We start from the raw sequence: 21,871 nt of genomic DNA on the forward strand, positions 1-21,871 counted from the left end.
CTTTGTAAAACAGCATCATGATTACCTAACACATAGGGTTGTTGGGAGTGTTCAATGAGATGATGCATGGAAAGCAATTGACACGGTGCCTGGAAACGTAGTAAGTGCTAAAAAATGTTACATGAGAGTATTATCATTACGGCTCAGTGAGCAGGTCCCTTCTATCTTTGGGAATCATAGAATATTAGAGCTGGAAAGAAACTTAAGAGGGGTGTTTTTTAAACCTCTTGACCAAAATCTTTATTAAGAAAAACACTTTATTGTATAACCTAGTACAGAAAAATATATTACTTGCCAGTAAAATGGAAAGTTAATGTTTTTCAGAAATTGTTAAAAACTGGGGCTTGTTTGTGATTGCTTCTGGCATTTACCTCTTTATATTTTTTTCATTTTTAAAAGTTAATAAGCATGTTATAGAGGAACAAAACAATTTCAATACACACACGTATTGAAACAGAAATTTCCTAAAACAAGGCCTATTTTCGCTACTTGTAATACACTCTGATATTTTCTCTTTGGTTGGATTCTGTTTTGTTTTCTTCTAAAATATTGGTATGACCCACTAAATTGTCTTTAAAACCTCTTAATGAGTCACTGCTAATGGTTTGACAAAGCATTTCTTTTCATAGATAAAGGGCTAAGGCTCAATGTGGTTTGTCCAATATCTCTTATATGACTAGGCGCAGAAGTTGGTCTTGGACCAGGGTCTCTGGGCTTCCAATCTTGAGACACCTAGAGTCACTAAAGGGCACCAAGATGCAAGGACTTGCTTTTGATGCTTTTGTATCCTGAAAGTCTGGAGCAAGAGCTTCTCCGTGAATTCACTGCCACTCACAACATCCCAACAGATGTGTGTGGGTCACTCTGACACACTTGAAAATTTCCCGAACCTTAAGAAAGATCTGTTTTCCTCACTGCATTGGCAACACAGTTGGAAAGTTACTTGAATGTTTTTCAAAAATTGTTTATAGATTTGAAAACTGTTTTGGATTTGTGATTGCTTCTGTTGTTTGCCTCTTTGTATCATCTCGTTTTTGAAAATTTAATAAACACTTTGCAGAGGAGCAAAATAATTGGTCACACACTTGTGGGTTCCCAGATTTGTTTTACATGTGTATGCAATACAGAGTAACTCAAAACATGTTCAAACCCAATGCGTCAAATCATTTCTGATGCTGTGGTCAAGACCAAAGCAGAATGTGAGTGAGCACCCACGGCCCTAGACCACATCACTCACTGGGCCTCTGACCGCAGTGCTTAGGGGACAGATCCTAGCCCCAGTGACGCATGTGGCACCATTACAGCCCACGGCTGAAAGCTGCTGTGAAAGGCTCCCTCTGAAAGCTGGAGCACAGTCTGGGGTGCCTTATTGTTGGAGGATTTGCCCAATTTGTGACATCGAAGGAAGCAGCAGCCACTCTAGGAAGCTCCGCAAGGTGGGAACATCTCCACTCGACTCCATTCACTCAGCTTAGCCTCATCCACAAGGGGCTGCTAAGCAGGGGTTGTCTGTTTGTAAAGCAGGTGGAGGTTGATGGATCACCTTTCCTTCTTTGTCTGGCATCTCCAGGAGCTTCTTCCTGTATCTTGCAAACCCTATGAGCCCCATTGTTCATAGGAAGAGGGTTGAAAGCCCTGTGGGTTTACCGTTCCTTCCAAGTCCTTTGTAGAGCATTCTCTATAGAGATCAGTGATCTGCTCTTGTTATCTTGGATTACTCAGGTCTCGAATGCTGACATTTGTAAGATGATTTCAGAACAACCTTCTACTTCCATCCCACCTCATTTTCCTTGCAACAATTTGTACCTAATAAGACCTAGTTAACTTGAAGGCATTTTCATTGCTTTTACTTTCCCATGAAGAAGAAATCAGTTGAGAAGGTTTTGTGAAAATTCTAACAGACCTTTAAGTGGTGACAATCTGGTTCTCAGAGAAGCCAAGAGATATGTAAGCAGCCTGAATGTAGGATCAATGTAGGCAAAGCATTTGAGTCATTCAAGCTCCAAATCTGGATTTACCTGAAATCTGTAACAAAAATGGATCAGATATTCATTTTCTAAATTATTCATTCATCTATACATTTATGTCAGATATTTTACTTAACAACACAGTTTAAGTTTTCACTGTACTTCACACTAGACTCAGATTCAGGTTTACACTGATAAAGTGGATTAGCCTGAGATATTTCCAGTTCACATGGGGATATCTGTATGGCTTTGCCACAGAGCAAATGTTCAGAAATCCAAGTCCTGTTGCTCACGGTGTCTATCAGTTGTCCACGGAGAATCATGGCAGCAGATATTTTCTTCATCTTATACTAGGCTGGAAGATTTTGTACACATGGCTAGCTAAAAGCTTGATGTGCAACATCTCCGAAACAGTGTCAAATGAAGAAAAAAAGTTTATCAGTTTGGTACAAATAAACTTTTAAACCAATTTGGCTACATTGGTTTGGTTAATGGTTTGATTATCTTAGTCCATGGCTATAGTTATGTTCATATAGGCACTGTGTGAATGGTTTGGCCACACATGCTCCTTACATGTAACTGCCAACTCCTTCACCTCTCACTCGTTGTGCAGTGATTTAGTTACTGTCTCTCATTCCAAACCTGGCCTTCTATGATCTGTTCTGTGATACTGCAACCAGGACTCTGAAAACTATTTTTCCTTTATTCCCAGTTAGGTTCTGTCAATAGAAGATACTAAAGAAAGAAAGCCAGGAGAAGAAAAGAGACTTCTTTCTTCAAGGTCTAAGCTGTTCTAATAGCATTATTCTGGGAATGGCATCTTCCACTCCTCCTAGTACAAAGAACCTGCTTCCTCATACCCCGTCAAGGAACTGCAGCATCCAGGTACTTTCTCTGCCTCAAAGGTCTGCATCCCATTCTCCATTTGGCCCCTCCTTTGAACTACCAGATCTCCGGCTGGATTGCCTTTTTGTTCTGGAATTTTCTAAATTTCTTTATTAAATTTCCCAGTTGAAATTCCCAATGTGGTTTTTATTTCTCTCATGGACCCTGAATGTACAGTACTTATATCAGGAGTAATCCCAGAAGAGAGGTCCTCCAAATGGAGTTATGGGATTGGTTTAAATCCCTGGGCTTGAGTGCAATGCTGCACCCTGCTAATGGAAATGAAATAGTAGTATTTTATGGCATGCAGTGGCATCTTGACTAATTGTGACTAATTGTGATAAAGTGCCAATTGAACCAGTGTCTTAGGGGACCAAATAGCTGCTGAACTTGGCCTTCAAGGTAGTAGCAAAGGCAGTGATGATGATTTCAAGAACTATGAGGTATGAGGGCTGCTTTGAATGAACTGGGGGACTTATTGGAGGACAATGACAAGTTCAAGGCTTTAAACTCTCTGCTCAAATTATAGTAAGAGAACTAGAAAGCTTTTGCTGTGGCGATTCCTAAAGATTCTCTTCCTATAACCATAGAGCTGACCTGATTGAGAATCAAACTCAGATTCTTATGTGGATTGCAAAGTCACACAGACTCACCAACCTTCTTATGTGAAATTTAGGGTATTGACTGGGGAGAAGTGGGACCTTGACTCTTTGGATGTGGCATCTGGATCAATTGAGTCAAAGCTGAGAATCTTGAATCCCCAAATGGCTATGAGCCTCCCTTCCCAGTAGAAGCAGCTCATTCCCCTCAGTTCGAGAAGACTAGTTTCCCTTTGCTTGAAGACCCTGTAATAACCTCACTTGGGGCAGCTGCCTTGCAAGAGAATGCCTATTCTCCTTAAAACTTACCCCAACTACCACTTACTATCTCTACACCTATAACCAGGATCGTTTCTTAGCAAGTGCCGGGGGTGCAAAATCTGATCTGGGAAGAGCTAGCTTCCACTAAACAAAAACAAGTAAAATTTTGTTAATTTATAATGATAGAAGCCTAGCATGTGTGTGGGAATGACTTCTAAGGGTTAGATGATGGAATGTAACATTGGATTGAATTGAATTTCTTGATATGAATGCACTTAACAGAGAGTCTGGATTTGCAAATGTTCAGTCGTCTTTTGGTGCCATTTATACTGTCTTACTTCACTTCCCTCTTACTCTCACTTCCCTCTGACTTGATATAGATTCACCACCAGCACTACTCTATTTTTCTTCTTGAGAAAGAGAAGGAGAGGTCTCTTTAAGTCAGCTCTATGGTTATAGGAAGAGAACCTTTAGGAGCCACCATAGCAAAAGCTTTCTAGTTCTCTTACTATAATTTGAGCAGAGTTTAAAGCCCTGAACTTGTCATTGTCTTCCAATAAATCCCCCAGTTCATTCAAAGCAGCCCTCATACCTCATAGTTCTTGAAATCACCATCACTGCCATCACTACTACCATGAAGGCCAAGTTCAGCAGCTATTTGGTCCCCTAAGGCACTGGTTCATGTGCATCCTCAATTTCTCCAACTACCACCTCCATCTTGTCTTGTTCCTCAACTCACCACAGACTCTTCTACTTGACCATGTTTTTATCCATTTCTCTTTCTCTTCCTCTTCCTTGCTTTCCCTCTCCTTCTCTTTCTCAAGAAGAAAAATACTTAGAGTAGTGATGGTGGTGAATCTATATCAAGAGAAAGGGGATTTATACACTTTAAAGGGAAATTAAACAAAATAAAAGCCCACATCATCAAATTCCAAGTGCATTCATGCACCCTAAACTCCCCCTTCAGATTTCCCACCACAATTTCCATTTACTTCCTTATTCTCATCTAATTTGGATCTTAGGGACAGCTAGGATCTTTCACAAATAAGATAACTGAGGGCTAGAAATGTTCAATCGTCTTCGTGGTGTCATTTATACTATCTTCTATGGTACTTTTCTTCTTTAGCATTACAAATATATAATATTTTATTTCCATGAAAGGTTTGCTTTTTATTTATATGTTTGTTTTTTGTTAATAACCTGGAATAGATGTATTGTTTTGGTAGCACAATTTTGGGATAAAATAAATTCAAAGTGGCAAATCAACAATTTCAAAGGGAATTTTAAAATGGAACCTATTTTTAAGCTGAATATTGCCTGTATAATCCTTCAGATAAGAAATGAGGAAGGAAACCAGTAATTAGACTAAATAGTTAAGATCATAGACTTTGGGGTCCGACTGCCTGGGTTCAGATCTCAGCTCTGCCACTTACTAGCTATGAGACTTTAAGCAAATTATAAGAAACCTCTCTAAGTCTGGGTTTCTTCATTTGTAAAATAGGATCAAGCACATAGTGTTGTTGCGAGAATTAAATGAGCTAATAGGTGTAAAAAGTAGAACAGTACTTGGCACATAGTAAGCTATATATGTGTGAGCTTTGTTCTTAATAGCCTGCTGAGGCCTTTTTTAATCCTGATTTTATAGATAGGACACTTAAAGGTATCAACTAACATGCTCCAACAGCATGGCTGGCAAATGAAAGAGCTGAGATTTGAAACCCCTCCATTGGATTCTAAAGCCCATGCCCTATCTCTTACACCACGTGGCTTTGCTTTTAATAGTCAAACATACAGGAATGCATGCACCACATCATAGAACCCACAGACTAAATAACTTCCAATGTATGAGAGTTTCATTCACAAAAGTAGCTTTTTTTTTTTTTTAATTTGGAAGGCATTTTTCTAATCACTAATGGTGTAAATAAGATTAAATAGTTTTGGACAAAAAAAGATTGAGCTATTGACTGTATATAAGAAAAGAAGAGAAAAGTGACAAAGTCGGCCTTTCTTCTAGGATGACCCTCCCAAATAAGCCACAAAACTTCCTGATGTAATCTCATCCTTTTTCACTTTTAGTCTCAGAAGTGGTCCCTTGCTGATGTTCTAATCTCTGCCATTTCATCTCATGTTTTGGGGAAAGAGGAAAAAACTCCATTCTTCCATCTAATTTATAACTTATACAAAAAAGAAAGCTTTAAATGTTATGAATTTTTAATTTTTTTTTCATTTAGTTCATTCTCTTGCTGAGAAAAGTGACTGCCAAAGAACTGTGCCTAGTATGAGCAATAAACATCAACACTATCTGCTGCATTAATAATTTAAGCATAAATAATCAAACAAAATAATCTAGCAGGTCCCACAGGTGAATCACACAGAGTTTAAAAAATGTTGGTATGTTTAAACCAGGCAACTTTTAAATGAAAATTTACTCCAGTGTGGACAGAGGTGTGTTAGAGGGGCCACTGATAACATCCATTGATCCTATGGTTTTTACCAGAATACATTCATACCTAACACCTCAATAGATGACATGGTATCCATGGAATCGAGTTCAAAGCCCTCTGTAACGTGGCTATATCCCATCTACTCTGAGCTGATGTTCAGCAGGTACTTTTGATTGGTTGGGCATTCATTCTGACTGGTCAGTAGCCATACCTTATTTTTTTTATTAATTGTTTTAAATACCATTATATTTGTTTTCTGTTGCTGCAGTAAGACATTGTCAAAAGCTTAGTGGCTCCAAGCAACACACAGTGAGTATCTTACAGTTCTATAGGTATGAAGTCGAACACAGATCTCCTTGGGCTAAAATCATGGTTTGGGCAGAGAGGTGTTCCCTACAGAGGCTACAAGGAAGGAAGAATCCATTTCCTGCCCTGTTTCTATTTTAGAAGCTGCTCACATTTCTCATTTTGTGGTGCCATTCCTCCATCCTCAAAGCCAGAGCTGCAAAGCAAAGCTTCAAAGCTTCAAAGCATGTCTCTGCAAGCTTCTCTTTTGCCTCCTCTTCTACTTATAGAACCCTTGTGACACATTGGGCCCAACAGCATAAACTAGGATAATCCCTCTATTTTAAGGTCATTTGGTTAGCAATCTTAATTCCATCTGCAACCTTAATTCCTCTTTGTCTTGTATCCTAACATATCCATAGATCCTGGAGATTAGGACACACACTCCTTTACGGGCCATTATTCTGTCTACTACAGCTATTCATGCAATTCTCCCTGCATGCTTTCTACCGATCTCCCAAACATGTCCTTTTCTTACATCAAGCTGAGCTCCTTTTTGATCCTCAAGGTGAATGTTTTTTTCCATCTCTATGCCTTTCCTAATTCACTTCTTCTTTCCAAGTCCTTTTCCTTTTCTTCAAAGCCTGTCCACACGTTTAGGTCCAGCTCAAGTTTCACCTCCTACGTGGAGCTTTTCCCATTGCAGAGTGCTCATCTTGTTTTTGTTTCTGTTTTTCTCTTCTTTTCTTATGTTCCATTAGAATTCCATTACACTAACCCACATGAAATTGTCAATAGTTTTTTTAACTTATGAAAAGAGAAATTGCATATGACTTAACCTAATACTTAATTGTCCACTACTTATCATTTAGTTGTTCCTGAATTAATTTATTTCTATCCATATTTGTTTTTTCTTTCTATTTGAATTGCAATCTCTTTTAAACCAGAACTATGTCTCATGCTGTTTTGAATTGCCTTCTACCTTCCAATTCTCACTTGCTCAGAAGATAGTTGTTCATTCAGTGTTGATGTAGCTGAGCAATGTTTTACCTGCTATGGTTACTTTGTTGAAAGCCACAGAATAACAATCTGGCCCAATTTAAGGGAAAGGATTAACTTGTTAGAAAGATAGTGAACTTAAAACTTCCACAATTAAAGTAATAGTGAAGCAACAGAACATAGAGAGCTAAAATCGCTTCTGAGATACGTATAATATTGACTATGAGTGAGTTAGTATCAGTAGATTTGGTCCTGTGACAGAATTCTAGAATAGAGATTATCCTGGCTTAGGGCATGTCATGTCCCTACTTTGTGAATGGAAGACGTAGCTAGCAGGACACTGTGATTGACAAGTCCATTAGGAGGACCACATAAAACGTAGGGATAGTAATTTCTCAAAAGACAGCTAGAATGCTCATACCAAAGAAAAGATGTAGAAATACTGGGTAGACAAAATGACCAATGCACATGAATGAAATCTAAAATGAAATTTCTATGCTAAGTGGTATTGTCAATACAAATCCAATAGAGGCAATAGAAAAAAGGGTAAAACAAAACATGAGTAAGGATAGCTTTTAATTTGCTATAGGCTACGTCAAAACACTGAATTGTTAAAAAATCATCCTTATGTAGTAGCAACACCAACAGCTAATATTTATGGAGCATATATTATAACTCAGGCACTGTGCTAAAATGGTGCATGCATTTTCTCATTGAATCCTTGTTGTAACAAGTCCCTGGGTTGAGTTCTGTTCTGTTACTCTTCTCATTTAATGATAAAGGAAGTGAAGCATAGAGAAATTATGCAAGTTACCCACCTTTTATATCTACTAACTGCAAAGGAGAAGCAGTAATGAGGTGAGGCAGAAGAGGTACAAAGGGAGAGATACACCTATATTATTTGGACATCAGTGACACTTGAGACAACCAGGGTTAAGGGAGAGGTTTCAACTGATGATGCATGTAACTAGGCACTGTGTCAGCCTGTGCTGGAGGCCAGAAAGGAGCAGAGGAAAGAATGTCTACTGTCTGGTTGAGAAGGCTGACACTTGGACAAATAATTCCAATTCAATGTAAGAAGCCCTACACTAGAATTCCCTATAATGGCTCAGAAAGAACTCAGAGCGACCCATGACTCAGGGGACAATAGAAAGGAGAAGACGGGGAGAGTTTCTCCGAGAGGAGGTAGATCTTGAAGAATACACGTAAAAAGGTCAAGTTCAAGAAAGCAATCCTCAGGAAATGCATCAAGATGAATGACAATCCAGAATATTTAGGGAGCTACCAGCAGTGAAGGATGATTTAAGTTATGCAAGTCATGATGAGAATTTGGGAATGAGAGTGATGGGAGACGAGACTGAAAACATAGGTTAGAGCCAGTTTTTAAAGAGCTTTGAGTGCCATACAAGACATCTGCTTTTTAAACCACAAGCAATGGAGAAGCCCTGGACGTGTTTAAAGCCTGTGTGTTAATGATAATGATAAGATCAGATTTGCTTGGGAGAGGAGAGGCAGTTGAAAGCTGAATTGGAGTTGGGGAGGACTTGTGGGTTTCTGATTTAGGTAACTGGGCAAATAAAGTGCCATTGAATTCAGGACAGGATTCTTGAAGGAGGAAAAAATTTGAGGGGAAATAAAATGGGTTTGCTTTGGGAACTTCCTCATGGCAGTGTCCAGCAAACATGTGAAAATGTAAGACAGAACCCAGGAGGCATCAACATTTGTAGAACAGGAACTCATAATAATTAGAAGATTAGAGAGAGAATAGTGGATGAGATAAGCCAAAGAGAGTATGTAAAATAAGAAGAGGGATAAGAACAGGAATTCTGGAGGCACCAACATTTAAAGGGAGGAGGAGGAGGAAGATAAACCAGGCAAGAAGACTCAGAAAGAATCAAAGGGTTAAGAGAAATACAAAGGAACAGTTGTAATAAATCAGGAGAGAAGAAAGTATCAAGAATGCAAGTTGTGACACAGCCTTCATGTAAGAGGAGAACTCAATATTTCCCTTAGGATTTGGCTATTGAAAGGTTATTCATGATCCCACTGGTTCAACTGGGTATGGCATGGTGCAGCCAAAGTCAGATTGCAGAGAGTTGAGTGTAAAAGGCAGTGGAAACCTAGGGGCACGAGGGTGTTTTAATGTGAATAAAAAAGAGATATAGGTGGTATTGGGTTGATGAGGAGTCAGATTTTTAGTGTGCAAGAGGGAAAGAAAGAAGTGGAGAAAAGAGGTTGGAATATGAATGAAGGGAGAAGTTGCTGTCCCAGTGGGAAGGGACAGATAAAGGCCCAGGTGGAATTCTGTAAGAGGTGTCATAGCTCTTTCCTTGAGTCAGAAATATTCATTTAGCTTCCCCATCATCCTTTCTTCTTCTCTCTTTTTCTTAACTTCTGTAGCCTTTTAAAATTCAATCCTAATATGGGGATTGGAACTGAAATTGGTATACAAAGCACCTGGCACTGTACTGGTTACATAATAGAAGCTTAAAAAATGTTATATCCCTCTCTCCTTTATTTTCCCCTCTTTGGGTTGGACAGTTCCCCTTTCCATTCTCCCTTTGCTCATGAAGGGGATGAATCTTCCCAGAACTCAGCTGCTGAGACTGACATATCAAATAGCTGTGGCACACTGATTGAAAGAAAGGCTTAAGAAATCTTTGGCTACAGCTCCTAAATTTCACCTGTGACAATGAACTCCTATGGAAAACATCTTCATCATGGGGTACACAGAGTTAGCCTGACCACCAGATATTTTCCTTCTCTCTTCTGCAGTCCCATTGTTTCAGGTCAGAAGTGAACAGACAATGGGTGAGACATGAAGCTCTAGCCAGAAAGGGCTAATGTAAGTACAGGCCAACCTCTGATGAAATAAACGAGGACTGTAATTCTGAGTTGGTCTGTTCCATTTGCCTTTCTCCAATCCCAGGTGATGGCCACAGTGGCAGAACCTAGGAAGCCAAGAAGAAACCAGAGAATGGAGACACATGGCAGCAATGGCAAGTCATCAGACCCAGGATTTCCCAAAGAACACTGGTCCAGGAAGATGCTCTGTGAAAAAGTGTTCCCTGGTCAGAGAAATTTGTGAAACACTTTGCATACTTAAAAGAATGTATGGCACATCAAAGGTAATATGCAATAAAAGAATTCATTTTTTAAAAACCAAGCATATGCACAACTTATTTAACTATGGATTCAATTTTTAGATTCATATTTTTTGACCCACATTTGTGGAGCCACATCCATAGAACAGATTTGACCATGCTTATGGTTATCATTAAAAATTTTTTTTAAATTCAGATTGATTTTGGAATTGGTTTCCCATCATAGTTCAAGTAGATACTGTCCCAAACAATCTGAAATCAAGAAATTAGCAAATGGGCTTGTTGTTTGTGGATTCGAATGGATTGAATTCCTACAGCATTGAAGAAAGATATATTTTAAAGCCTATTTTTGGAAAAATACTCTTAGTTGGGTATTTCATTTGATTTGGTACACAGTAGTCATAAATTGCCATCTTTTTCTGCTGTACTCTATCCTAAATATATTCCATGGTATGTTTTCATAATTAACATGCAAATAGATGTATAGTTTATAATTAATTTCAACTGGGCACAGTGAAAATCTTGAAAACCTCAGCATGGAGGCATCTTTGTTGGTAGAAATTCAATGAAATCCCCAAACATCTTTGGTTTTGCAATCCATAATTTGCAGATTATTAATACAATAAATCCTTGTTGTCTGTGAGAGTTGGCATCGTACCCATGAACTCCTGTGTAGGAAGCCTACAAACTAAAAATCCAAATGGAAAGAAAAAACCACGTGGTTTCTGTGTATGCTCATTACCTGCTTCTGAAACCATAATATCTCGGCCTTTTATAGATCTTATAACAGTCTCCGCAGGAAGCAGCTGCAGTCATTAGCCATAGGACAGACTAAACACACAATCTGCATGGAAGGAGGCCTGGATCAGCTTGGTCTTTCAGATCTCTAATCTCAGGCACAGGAAAGCACCATCAACAGCACCCTTTGTATATATACATAAAGGTAACATATTTTATCATTTAAAGGGATTTGAGAAATTGAAGAGGCCCAACTCTTTTTCTGCCTTCTTTGGTTTGAGGCTTAGATTGCTTAAGGGGCTTGCCCAGGATCACATATCTAGTAAGAGACAGAGCAAGGATTCAAAGCCAGTTCTGGCTTCTGTGTCTCCATTCTTTCCATTCTCCTCCAGTGGCTCTTTTGGGAAGCTGAGGGAGGAACAGCAGCAGAATTGGGTGGCACCTGCCCATGCCCATCATGCACTGAGCATCTTCAGGTCTGGCCATGGACCCCTTAATTCCTAATCCAGAATTCCTCCCATCACTCTTTGCTGAGAAAAGCACTAAAATGGAGATATTTGTTCCAAAATCCCAAATTTTAATTCCATAGAGCAAAGTGTCTTCATTTTTAAATCATCCAACTCATCATAAATTCAGCTGGATTCATTAGAGTTAAAGAATTGACAACACCAAACATTTTGTAACAGAAGTTACTGCTGCTTAAGGAGTTAGGGTTCACCTTTTCCAGAGCTCTTCAGTGCCAACCCAGCACCAATATCCCAGCGTCGCTGGAGGGAATGATGGCGCCCTGCATTTCAGAGAAGATTTAAAACCGAGATCCTAACTGCTCATCATCATTAAAAATCTCCAGGCAGTTTTCATAAGAGCAAGGGGGTGGTTGCCTGAGGTTTTGGCTGACAGTCAACCCAACTAATTACATTCTGTCTACTGTGTCCTCCCGCAGTTTCAATTGGATATGTTATTTTTTTTTATTTCCTGTCCTAATCTGAATGTAGGGTTGCTATGTGTTCTTAAGCAGATGCTGCTGTTCTTGCTGGTAGAAGAGGCTTTTCAGATTTGTTTTTTTCCTCACAGAAAGTTTTTGAGACTTTAAATAAAATAATTCTTCTAAATGTTCCTAAGATCCTGGCACCAAATACATTCTAAATGCAATGTGTGCAGGTAAGAATCTATTTATATTGTTATTTTCCCTCATCAAGTATTGACATGAGCAGACATGCTTAACCCTGAGGTGATAATGTCCTACTTATAGACAGTCAGGTCACAGCAGTGCCCCTTAGCATTCTCATCTCCTCTTCTTACTGATTACACGTTCTCCTGTTGCTCCTATTACTGGTGGATTTCATGAACAACTCACACATTCTGTGGCATAGTTGCAATGAGAAAGTCTTAAGTTAGTGTTCTATCATCTATCTATCTATCTATCTATCTATCTATCTATATCTATATCTATCTATGGTGCTGGAAGTCTAATAAAGAAGAAGGAGAAAAATTGTTAATATGATATTTTCTGGTCAAATTCCTCTGTGAATTTCATCAGATGTGGCCATCAATAGCGCAAGATAGAGTTCTTTGGTGGAAAGTCAGGAATCTAGAGGCATGAATTTTATTTCTGCCCTCCCACCCACCTTGACTTCAGCTCTGTGACCTTCAACATGGGCTCCCACCTTCCTGAGACACACAGTGAGGAGAAAAAAGAGGATCCCTAAAACTCTTGGAACCTGTAATTTTATACACCTTCGCCCATGTTTGAGAGAGAGACGATATGAGATTGCACATAAAACATTCAAAACAAAGTTTAATGATGGGCTTTCTTTTTGCTAAAATAATTATCAAAAGTTGTCAGATTTTTTTAGTTGATCAGATTAGAAAACAGTGATAATGTTTTGAAAGGCTTGTGCTATATACCAGGCATGGATCTGGGCCTTTTATTTCTGTTAACACATCTGATCCTCTCTATAACCCTTGTTTGTATTCTCATTAGTCTCACATTAAAGATGAAGGAACAGAGACATAAAAACGGTGATTACCCCAACGTAAGAAGTGAGAGAGCCAGGATTCACAACCCAGCAGTCCAATTCAAGAGTCCACACTCTTCACAGTTCTGCAGCACTGCCTCTGTTGGGGACAGGCACTTTATAAATTTCACCTTGCTTCACACATTCATTCATTGTCACAGAAGTAAAAAATGTGGTTCCTTCCCACCTTCATCCTCAAACAAAGATTTAAAAGCGAGAAAAATAGAATGTCTTCTGAAAGTTAAATTCTAAATCTACACTTCAAGAAACAAAGCAAAGATATTCAGAGTAATTAAAAAAAAATAGGAGATGTCCAAATTTGCTCTTTTCAGTCCAGCATGGACCTGATATTTTTAATCACTCTCCCACTTTTCAGCAGGACATTGGTCAAGACTTGAGTCTCCTTTGCCTTAGAGTTCACCCACATTCTCTCTGCTTCCTGGGTGGGATGCCAGGAGAGAATTAACTATCTAAAGGCTAACTTATCTTAAGAAAAAAAAATGCATCATTCAGAAGAGGTTTTGTTGACTTTCAGAAACATTGAAGTTGTGTCCTTGAGTCAAATGTCACCAGAATCCAAGCCAAAGGGGAGGATCGTAAGGGGCAGAATTCCACTTGGTTGTTATGGGTGGCGTGTGTGTCCCTGTCAAGGGAATGCATGTCTTGGGCTTTTTGGCTGGAAAGCAGTCCATCTTTAGACCATATATCTATTTCCCTTCACACTTTCTTCAAGTCTATTAAATTCCCTTCTGATGACTACCTAGCCTGTTACAGCAATGCCGATGGGGGATAAGATGCTGCCCTGCCAACTGCTCCACTTCTCCTTGCAAACAAGTTATAGGCATAGCCTCGGGAGCTGCAGACACATGAGTCTGTCTCTGATACCACTCCCCATGAGTGTGATTGCAAAGCTCAAATCCTGAGCCCCAATACTGAGGGCCACACCTGACCCCATAGTAGGTCCATTATGCAAATGCCCCCTCTCAAAAGTTTCTTTGGTTTCTCTTGATGCTACACCTCTGTCTGTTGGAAATTCACACATTTGTCTTTAAACCCACTCATCAATGTTATGAAATTTTCTAGGACTCCAGTAGAAAGTTACCACAGGTGTGTTTCTCAATCACAGCTTTACACCCTCAGTACAATGAGCTGCAGTTTTCAGTAGGGAAGAGCATAGTCATGCACATTTATTCCCATGGGTGCATCTTGGTGTTTAGATTCACATGCGTGCCCCTATTTGCAAGATAAAAACAAGTATAAAATATGAAATTGCAGCAAAATTCAGAGTGCGGAATTTCTATTTATCAGAATGTGATAAATGTCAGGATAATAAGCCTCTCGAGGGAACAAACAGTTTCCTTGAGCACTGCTGCGAGGGCTATTATGAACAGACACTGCCAGGCCATGTGTGAGGCACAGAGCAAAATCCCCCCGCCTCTCCTTAGGCTGAGCATCACTAGTGATTTAAAATTCAGAACATCATGACACCAGTGACAAAGGGATCGCTAGAAAGAAGTCCTCAGTGCATTTGAGATATTTCCAGTTCATTGTAAAGAAGAAAATGAATAGATGGCAATTAAAACCAAACTTTATATATCCCAGCTATTGTGTGAAGTATGTACGGAATTGTGATCAGAGAAAAGACAAGAATAACCCCAGCTTGAATTATGTTACGTATTTTAAGAAAAGGATGTGTTTTGAAGTAATTGACATTTCAAAGCTTAGCAGGAATAATTAGTCTTGATGTCACCTTTATTTAAATCAATTTTAGTACAAATCAGAAATTAAAATATTAACCAACTAGCTTGATTGTCTGTTTTGAGTTAAGCAATAAGTATTTAAGTGAAGTCTGAGGATCGAGCACTGTGCTGGTGGGTGAGTGGGTGGTGTATAAAGGTGGTCCCTGCCTGCGAATTCTTAGAGTCTAGTAAAATAGATAAAGTTTACACACAAGAAAGTGCTAGAATAAGCAACTTTCATATCCAATATCAGGTTACATCAGTGATTCTCAGTCGGGGCCATCATGCCTTCAAGGGGACATTTGGCAAAATCTGGAGACATTTTTGGGTGTTTCAGCTGAGGGTGTGCTGTTGGCATCTAGTGGGTAGAGGCCAGGCTTGCCGCTAAACATCCTACAATGCACACAACAGAATTATCCACATCCACTTAACTGGCATCAAATGGCAGTTGGGCTGGGGCCACATGCACGTACCCTACACTACTCCAGCATTGATTTGTACTAGAGAAACAGAGCAAAACATATGTCAGCTGTGGTTCGTTGGTAAAGTCCCCAAAGAGTTGGGGCTTGAAGCTGGGAAGACCAAAACTGACCATGCTTGTGGGGCCAGAAAGTCCCCTTGTTTGACCACCAGAATTCCCAGCTGCTGCCGGACTCATGGCACTCAGCCTTCGGCTGAGCCTCCTCTTCCTGTTTTGTACTGCCGGGTACATATCAAGGCTTTATTAACATTTAATTAAGCATTTATTATGTGCCAGGCCTGTGTAACCACTTTACAGGTTTTAAATCACTTAGTACTTCTAACAATTTTTAAAGCAGATTCTATTATTATCCCCATTTTAAAGATGAGACAACTGTGGCCCAGGAGACTAAGCAGGTTTTTCTTGTATCATACAACTGGTAGATGCAGAGTTGTTTAAATGCAGGTAGTTTAACCTCAACAACTATGCTATACCGCTTCTCTGTCATATGACTTTTTACCTCTACTAGCAGTAGTGATCCAATTTCTTTCAGATTCCTTTCATAATAAAGTGTGCACCCACAGAAACTCATACTCAGAAGTATGCAGACAAGCAGCACATGCACCCGGAAAATCCTGAGAGTAGATGTGTGCACCCTCCTGTCTTCTGGCTCCAGGAATCTCCCTTGTAATCTCAAGGAAAACTATTGGCTGGAGGGAAGGCTCTTCTCTCTCCATACCTGAGCTAAATTCTTGATAGGAAGAACTGGACTATTATATTTGAAATCATAGAGCTTGAAATATAGTTGATAGAGCAAATTTCAGATTGTTAAAATAAATTACATACTACTCTACAGTGGAGTTATTTTTAAGCAGTTATATGTGGAATGTGTCCACATCACATTGTTCATTAAAAACCAAAACCATTGTACACCAGTGCATATAATATAATCTTGTTTTTATTAGGGTAAAATTATGCTATTATATGTATAAAAATAAGTCAAGAAGAATCCATGCCAATCTGTCAACAGCAATGGTAGAATTGCAACCTTAGGAGGTGAATTAAAAGAAATTAAAGAACATAAAAAGCAAAAAACTTCTTTCCCGAGTCCCAGAGGAGAGTTGACTGAGATACCATAATCTAAGGGTAGAGATCATTTCCTTGGAGAGCATGCTCAAAGCCAGTCCAGGGCAGAAATGAGGAGTGCAGAAATATGTGTCTCCATGGAGCTCAGCTTTGACTTCACTGCCTGTTTCGCTACTGACAATACTTCCTCCACCCAGCACCAAACCCTTCCCATCACACTGCAGCAATAAGAAAGAGGGTATAGCAATTCCATCCTCTCTTATATCTATCTCAAAGAAACTAGTATCATTATTTTTTACCTTGTGGTATATTTGAATTAATGAAGGTTCCTTTTCCAAGAATGTTTTCAGGTTTAAACTCTATCTCTCATTGTAGCATGAAGGAATTGCAAAGATAGCAAGTAGATAGAAGACGTACTTCACAGGAGCATCCAGCCTCCTATAGGTAACGATTTTCCTATATTATCCTTTTTATTCAGGTAGATTCAATTAAAATCACACACATTTATTTTCTTTATATACCTAACACCAAACAGTATTCAGGATACCAAAGGGAATATAGAGATTTGAAATTCTAGGTTCTGCCATTAAGCAGTTTTTTGTTTGTTTGTTTGTTTTTGAGATGGAGTCTCACTCTGTCACCCAGGCTGGAATGCAGTGGTGCAATCTCAGCTCACTGCAACCTCTACCTCCCAGGTTCCAGTGAATCTCCTGCCTCAGACTCCCAAGTAGCTGGGATTACAGGCACATGTCACAACGCCCTGCTAATTTTTGTATTTTTAGTAGAGATGGGGTTTCACCATGTTGGCCAGGCTGGTCTCGAACTCCTGACCTCAGGTGATCTGCCTGTCTTGACCTCCCAAAGTGCTGGGATTACAAGCATGAGCCACTGTGCCTGGCCTCATTAAGCAGTTTTTAAAAGTTAGTTGGAGAATAAGCAGATGCATAAATGAGCTACTCTAGGTGCTATAGTCAAGGGGAGGAGGAGAAGGAGAGAGGTCAGAGGAAGGAGGGTTTATACCTCCTTCAGAGAGTCAATGTTGGCTTCATGACAAAAGAGGTATTGGAGGTGGACTTTGATGGAGGGTAGAATTTTAACAGGTAGGGAGTAGCAGGTGAGGCCAACTTAAACGGTGGCAGCAAGCAGGAAGCCTCTGAAGCAGGACATCATGGGGCATATTCTAGAAAAACCCAGAGAGCAGGACGGCTGTGGCACATGGTATTGCACAAGAAGAGTAGGAGATCAGTTTGAGAAGGGTCAGTAGCATGGTTGTTTACCAGGGTGTCTGAGAAATGCCTGCCTAAAACTGAGTACACATATATAATATTTGCTTCAAGCAACAGAGGAGGGAATATTGCCTGAATAACCTGCCTCTATAACAAACATTTATTTTAAGCCATAACTAACTGATAGGAAGGAAGGAAGGAAAATATGAGGAAGGAAACAAAGAAGGAAGGAGGAGGGAAGGAGGGGAGGGGGAGAGAAACGAAGTAATGGAAACTGTAGATACTGAAATGAAGAAGGAATTAAAAACTAGAGTATTTGAGGGGAGTAACTGGTGGAGGTATTGAATTTAGTAACCTTAAAGTTTGAAACCCTCAAGAAATTAACATAAAATTCAGACACAGCCTGGTAAAACTGCTTGGGCACCAAGAAGAAGTAAATTCAAAAACTCTCCAAAAGGACACACCATCTAACCAGGTACAGACAAATCCCTGCTGAAGAAGAGCTTACAACTCAAAATTGTAAAAGTGAGCAAACAATCCTATATGAGGATGAGTAAAAAGACACAGGGAACAGTAGGATTAGAACCCCAAGAACATCAGATAACAAGTATTTGATAGACAGCATAAAATAAGTATGTTTAAATGATTAAAGACCAAAAAAGAAAGGAAAAGAAAACTATACAAAAAAGATACTATGGAAGAAAAAAGAAAATGTTGATAAAGAACCAAATGGAAGTTCTAGAATTAAAAAATTTTAATCCTTGACATTAAAAATCAAATAAATTAAACAATGGGATTAGATACTGCTAAAGAGAAAATTAATGAACTAGAAGATAGAGCAGAATCTATTTTCTGGACTACCACAACAGAGAGATAAAGAAGTGGAAAATATGATAGAGAGGTTATGAGACTTGCAGGAAAGCATACATCTATGATGAGTCCTAGAAAGGGACAATAGGGTTATTGGAAGAATAGTAATATTTGAAGAAATAATGGCTGTGAATTCTCTTGTGTAAATGGGAAAGACAAATCATCAAATTCAAATGCACATAGATGATATGTCCTAGATGCCTCTCTTCCAACTCTAGCATGAACCAGAATGAAACATGAGGGTTTATTCTGCAAGTTTGACCACAGTATACGAAAATGATTCAAATAGGAAGTGATGGTATCTGCAGATGAACTGGCCTCTGCCCTTGAGGATTTCCACTTTGTCAGCTTTGATCCTGCCTCTTCCCTTCTCCACTCCCTGTGCTTGAGCTTTGGTGTTTTGTTTGTTTGTTTTTCCACCATACCTTGCTTTTGGAGATACGTGGATTCAAGCCTTCTTTTCATTATGATTAAATACTCATGTCTTTAATTTCAACTGAGACTATATAAGAATTGACAAATGGAAAAAAAATTTTAAACACACCAATACTCCCCATATTACCAAATCACACAATGCAAAAACAATTTTTTTAATTCAAATTTAGGTGAAGGACAGTTCCAATGGACTTGTCTGGCACAGCTTTTGGGTACTCCATCTTCAAATTATTTTATTCTTTCCTCCACTTCTAAAGTATGTTCTAAATATCCATGTATGACAAATTGTGGAAACAATCCTGGTTTGAAGGTAACAAAAGTTCAGGGCTTAGCTCTGTCACTGTTCTGACCTTGGGAAATCTCCTGACCTAATAACAAGTGTGTTATGGTTTAATTATGCCACCCAAAAAGCATGTGTTGAAACTTAATCCCCAATGCAACCAGTGTTGAAAGGTTGGACCTTTAAGAGGTGACTAGGTCATGAGGGGTCTTCCCTCATGAATGGATCAATGCTGTTATCGATAGAGTGTTTTCGTGATAAAAGGGTGAGTTTGATCCCCTTTCCTTTTCTTGCTCTCTTGCTCTCTCACACTCACTTGCCCTTTTATTTTCCTCCATGAGATGATGCAGCATGAAAGCCCTTGCCAGATGTTGGTGCCATGCTCTTGAACTTCCCAGACTCCAGATCTGTGAGCCAAATAAACATCCATTAATTATAAATTACCCAGGCCATGGTATTCTGCTACAGATGCACTAAGCAGACTAAAATGAATGGCAACCTGCTCTGAATGCATGCTGTGAATCAGGCACCATGCCAGATGTCTCATATGCATGTTCTCACTTAATCCTTACAAGAGCACCATGAGGTAGGTTCTCTTAGTTAACTCCATTTATAGCTGAAGCCATTGAGGTCACCTGCCCATAGCCAAGTGATTAGAAAAAGGAGAAGCCCTCTGACTGCAGAGCCCAGGTCCTTTAACTGCAAACTCTTTTGGAAATCTCAACCACTTTGACCTCCAGCCTCATTGGCCACTAGTCTTTTGTTTTCTCCTATCTCAAATGAGGCCACCATTACATTAACATTCTATAATGAGTTTGTGTGTGTGCCTGTGAGTGTGTGTGAAATTTAAGTTCCAGTGAAGACAATAAGGAATTTGCATCTGCTTCTAGGGAAAATAAACAAAGATACTATTCTACCATACTTGGAGATAATGGCTGATCATTTATACATAAACATGGTTTTCAAAATTAAAAAATAAAAGCTGTTATTGTGCAGATTTTATTATTTCTACAAATTACCAAAATATTAGTATCTATTAAAAAAGTCAATCAGCTTAGTAAATAAGCCTTACCAATCCAGTTTGAAATTCTACATTAGAAAATTAAGACGTTAGCCCACAAAGAGCTGCCAACTCAGGGATATTGGGCCTCCCTGCAAAGAAAGAATGCTAAAAACATGTACATAGCAGTTTGCAATCTGAATCTTCTACATAGCAAGGTTTTTAAATCACTTGCCAACTCCCCCCAAAACACCCCATAGCCTTCTCATTTACTTCTTTTTGTTTACTTCTTTCTCTTTCTTATTCTTGATGCCTGCCTAAACCCTACTTGTTTGATTTTTGGGATGTAAGACACAGTTCTTATTCTCCTTCTCCTAAGTCTCTCCCTCAGTTGACCAACCCAGTCTGTGAGATATGTAAGCTTCCTCTTCCAAAGTCTTTGGAGTCTATGCAGTGGTTTCCTTTCACTGAGCACTCATTCTTCGCTGCCTGTTTTGTCAATTGAGAGTCATATGAATGTAGGAATCAACTCTTTGTATTTGCCACTGTTTTAAACTTATTTTCTTGCATATAGCATCAATCATCTATGAATATGAGTGATATCTACACGTGCATAAATATAGGGCAAATATAGTGGCATGCTCCGTATAATTATGTGTACATTTTCTTAGTATTTATTTGGGTTCAAGAAACAGAAATCTACTCTACTTAATTTAAGACCAGAGGGATTTGTTATAACGATACAGGGATATCACATAGAACCTCAGTGCAGGAAGTACAGCCAGTCCTCTGAAGACTGAACTGGGGCCGGGAAAATCATCAGGAGCTAACCAGCTACTTTCTCAGTCTCTTTTTTCTCTCTGGGGCCACATGATCTACCATCTGCTCCATTCTCTTGCTTTTCTCAGCAGACAGTCTCTCTCTGCACCAAGTTTTCATGGGCCAGGGAGCACCATGACCTCTAGTCTCTTGTCTCATAGTTCATATTCTTAAGAGAAAGAATCTGAATGGCCCAGGTCATGGGTCAGGTTTGCAGCCCTGGTCCCCCATCAACTGTGGCCAAAGAGGAGTAAAATCTCATGACAAGACAAGGCAGGAGAGGCCCAGACCTTCAGCAGTGGCAAGGAGTTGGTAGGGGTGCTGTTCGAAAGACAGGAATATGTATACATATTGCTTTCTTTTAAAAACAATATTGATCATATACAGTGTGTGTGTGTGTGTGTGTGTAAAATGAACAAGTGAGCTAGTTAATACTTAAAAATTTTGCTTGTAAGTTTTATGCTAAAGAAAAATGAGAAACGAGTTTTTTTTCTAATGGGAAAATAAAAGAGATTAAGTTGTTAGAGGCTTGTAAGGACAGAGAGATGAAAATAGGATATAAAATTCAATAGAAAAGCACTCTTTTTGAAAATGTTATTTAAGAAAGAAAATTCTGACATCTACATGCAGGGTAGGAAGGCTCTGGAAACAACAGT

At 39.2% G+C, this 21,871-nt stretch overlaps 2 long non-coding RNA genes across 9 annotated transcripts in view; one reads left to right on the top strand and one right to left on the bottom strand.

Annotated features, from left to right (window-relative positions):
* Nucleotides 1-10,606, top strand: part of LOC107969501 (uncharacterized) — a 33,317-nt gene extending 22,711 nt beyond the window's left edge. For all 3 annotated transcript variants that reach the window (XR_001711365.3, XR_001711363.3, XR_001711364.3), the window contains 2 exons: nt 2,680-2,852; nt 10,370-10,606. This is a non-coding gene — a long non-coding RNA (uncharacterized LOC107969501). The remainder of the gene's footprint in view (nt 1-2,679; nt 2,853-10,369) is intronic.
* LOC134808614 (uncharacterized) overlaps nt 1-21,871 on the bottom strand; it is a 54,234-nt gene that overhangs the window by 2,377 nt on the left and 29,986 nt on the right. For 3 of the 6 annotated variants that reach the window (XR_010151945.1, XR_010151944.1, XR_010151947.1), the window contains 4 exons: nt 19,713-19,803; nt 16,885-17,023; nt 4,452-4,570; nt 1,904-2,025 (listed from right to left, as the gene is read on the bottom strand). This is a non-coding gene — a long non-coding RNA (uncharacterized LOC134808614). The remainder of the gene's footprint in view (nt 1-1,903; nt 2,026-4,451; nt 4,571-16,884; nt 17,024-19,712; nt 19,804-21,871) is intronic. The other 3 variants (XR_010151946.1, XR_010151948.1, XR_010151949.1) reach the window with 2 other exon arrangements.

Source organism: Pan troglodytes, chromosome 17 (genome assembly GCF_028858775.2).
Source record: "Pan troglodytes isolate AG18354 chromosome 17, NHGRI_mPanTro3-v2.0_pri, whole genome shotgun sequence".
In the NCBI taxonomy this organism is placed as follows: Eukaryota; Metazoa; Chordata; class Mammalia; order Primates; family Hominidae; genus Pan; species Pan troglodytes.